We start from the raw sequence: 3,954 nt of genomic DNA on the forward strand, positions 1-3,954 counted from the left end.
TGCGGAAGCCCTCCTTCATGTTCGTAACTACAGGTTTTCAGGAGGTGGAGGCGCAGACTGACAGTGGATCGTTCCAGTCTCTAGTCAGGACTATCTTGCTCCAGTATCATCAATGGGATGAGGACAAAATGGAATCCACACCTGAGCTGATCTTGCTTTCACTGTCAGCGTAAGTAATGAATGGTCTGAATTTTACAGGTTTTTTTGTTTTAATTTCTATAGTAGCCAGATGTGTCTGCATCCCTAGACAAAGCCTTTCCAAGAAATAATCACAATGACACTTTATATGCACAACCCTGTCTCATACAGAGATTAATTGATGGTTAACAGGTCACTTTATTTGGACATGTTTAATTAATGGATGCAGGAAGGAAAAACTCTAGCTGCGGAATTAAAAGATGAGATTTAGGACCATGGGTTATCCTCAATTCACATGATATTTCGAGATTTACTAGAAAATCTTTCTAGTTAGAATAAACATCTCCTTTCTGGATAGTTGAGAGTTCTTATGGTTAAAGACATACACTCTGTAAGGTTTCTATCTTACAGAGTAAGATAGAACATAACATAAGGGTATGTTCCAAGGTTATTTTAAGTAAAATTAAATATTTAGAAAGAAAATCATGATTCTTCATATTTTCTTCCCACGGAAGAAACTATCAAAACTAATAAGGGGAAATAGGGTAAATCTTGAAAATTATTTACTACAGAGAACTCATTTAGGTTGGTATATCCTAAACCCAGCAGAGTTCATTGCTGCAATAAGTACTAACATAAACAATAAATAAGTTTTCCACTTATTTTTAAGACAATATTTAAAAATTTGACAATTTTCTGTTATGTCTAAGGATTTGCTCCAACTCCAAATTTTGGGTTGATATTCATTACTTAAATGTGGTATTAATGTTCAAAAATACTTTTCATTTCTGTTTTAACAAATCCATTTTCTATAGGTACTAAAATGACTTCCAGCAATGCTTACTTGTTTGTAAGTTGCAATGTCAACAATTTCTTTAAGCTATTATTTAAATTATAAATACAGTCACTAATATAAATAACATGGAGATTTACAGTCCATTCTTGTATGAACATATCCTTATTGAACTTACATGATGATTAAAAAAAAACATATAATTTTTCACTGAATGTAATTCTTTACTGGTAGGATCTGGTCAGACATATTTTAAACAAATATTTAAAAACTTTCTTCACATTTATTATCAATATTTACAGCTTGGAGTAGTAATATTTGGACTTATATCAAATAAATGATACAAAGTATTAAATTAATTTCCATAGAAAATGTTTAACTGCAAACTTTGAGTAATATTATTTCTAAACACAACCTCCTGACAAATGACAGCAAATGCTTCCAGAGAAATAACATGTTTGCTCAGAGGAAAAAAACACTTCCTTCACGATATCAGGGCATACTAGTCATGTTAAATTACTTTCTATAAAATCATTTTGATCCAAAATTGGGTCAACACATGATATGAAGCTTTTAATAAAATGTTTACATTTAAATGCATCAATGAATCAAAGTTACCTGGACCAAGACTAAGTTCTATAATCTCTTTAACCTAATAAATCATCCTTTTCAGTTTTGACTTACTACCTTACAATGTTCATAGAATTATGATCAAAATGAAAGGTGCGATAATAATGTCATTTTTTCACTTATTAGTATACCATTTCCACATTTCAATGCTAAAACAGTAACCTGACAGTAGATAAATGCTGAAACATAGACAATGACCTTTTTTTTTTGTCTAAAAATAATGCTAAAGATGTAGATTATACATTTTAAGATACTGGTGTTAAGAAAAGCCGAAAAAATATAATTTAAGTAATTAGCCCATTTGAGTAATGAGGTAGCATTTAATTCATTTTAACATTCTTTATTCTTTACAGCAAGTTGAGTAACAACTTCATTTACCTAAAAGTAAATTGTTGCCAAAATGTCTTTCCAACCTCCTGAGGTTTCACCAGGCGACTTAATAAGAGCAATTCGGAAATCACGTCTCTGATTAACTAAGCTTCCAGGAAATTTCAAAATATCTTAAGAGTCAGCTAACTTGTCATTTCCATATGGTTACTTTCAGAATGAGAACATCGGCTTATTTTGTTAATACAGAGTTGAAGGAGGAGTAGGAGTATCCGTTACTCCTTTCCATTATATCTGCACTTACACTGACATAGTTTTTAAATGCCTATTCCACTTTCATTATTCATTTCCTTGTAAAGATCTATACTGTGAATTTTAATACATGCCAGTATATTAGTGCAGAAATATTTAAAACTGTTTCTGGATCAAGTATTTGCCTATACTGAGTAGATGATAAACAGGAGTACCTAAAACTACATTCCTTTGTAGCACAGGGCTCCAATACACTGCTCCCTCCCCAACACTTGCCACAAAATGTGGATTGATGTTTGGCCCATGTAGCTCATCATTGTCCTAGAAATGTGTCCTTTACCTGGGCAAGGATCTGGGCTCCTGGATGGGAAGAGACCAGGCTGTTCAAAACCCCAGGAGTGACTGGGAGACAGGTAGCGAGCGGAGGGGTTCAGGAACCTCTTGTGGGACAGGTGTGTAGAGCAATTCTTGGGGCTCCTTGATTTTGGAATAGAACAGGAGATTATTCTGTTTTGTCCAGACCAGTGTGGTCTCTGGGTTCTGTGTGTCCTCGATCATACTGATTGGTCCATCCACACCAGTGACTGTCATATAATGCTGCTTCTGAGTCTTATAATTCTGGCTTTGGGGTCCCTGCTCCCTGCTTTCAAAGCCAGTGGAGAAGTTCCCCGCTGAGGGCAGACATGTGTGCAAAGTGAGTGAGGTTAACTTCTTTTCCAGCCCGGGAAGGAAAGCATCAGCAGTGTAACTGGGAACCATGAAAGGAGACCAGAGGAGATAGGGATGTCCACTTTCAATTGCTAGTTAACACAGCATTGAACATTTTAGCTACAGTAATTAAGCAAGGAAAACATGCAAAAGAACACAAATTGTGCAAGAAATAAAATGCTCACTGTTTGCAGATAATATGTTAACATATGTAGAAACCTCTAAGCACTGTTATTAACAATAAATCAGTATATTCAAGTGGCAGGTTTACAAAATCAATATGCAAACAAGGAAGTGGGCTTTTCTAGACCAATCAGTTACATCTGTCAATCTCTTCTGATGTTTTGCTTCAGTAGAATTGAGATCTTGCCACTTAGGTAATCAGAAGAGCTTTGAAAAATGAAATTGAAAAGAAAGTATTGTTAAGTAATCTCTGTGTTCAACATAAGTAGCATAAGTTCCTTTATTCAACTTCAGCTTCCCATTTTTTATTTCTGAAAAGTTTTCTGATACACACATACACATACCCACACATATGTTCATTATGTACTTACACATGCTTTTATTTTCTAAGGTTCGCTTAATGGTACATATCTCAGGACTAATATATAGCATAAGTGCTATAACTTAGTGACAAATGATAATTTTTTATTCTTTCTGATTCCAGTATTTTCTCATCAGTGTTCAGTAGAGATAACTTTATTATCTGCTCAAATTTTATTTTGCAATTCAATCTGAGGCCAGGTTACTCATTGACTTTTCTAGACTTATTGACTTACTTAGTTTGCAGATAATATATTTTCACTAATAAGCATTTAGAAATATTGATCTCTTCAATTCAAAATTTCCCCAATTTACTTATTTCTACCTAGAAATTGCTAGACACATTTACCTTATTTCCTCATCCAACAAATGTTAACTTTTCAGTTTTACAATTGAGAAGATTCAAACTAATATTCAGAGAATAAGGTGAGGTAAGGAGATCCCAATATTTCCTAAAAATAAATGGTGGGCAAAATACAAAGGGGCAAGGAAACATGTATTAGGAAGAATAGTTAGAGGAATTTTTGAATTGTCCACCTAAAAAGTACAATAGATTAGACTAG

This window comes from Condylura cristata, unplaced genomic scaffold (assembly GCF_000260355.1).
Source record: "Condylura cristata isolate star-nosed mole 26May11 unplaced genomic scaffold, ConCri1.0 scaffold00014, whole genome shotgun sequence".
NCBI classification, from domain to species: Eukaryota; Metazoa; Chordata; class Mammalia; order Eulipotyphla; family Talpidae; genus Condylura; species Condylura cristata.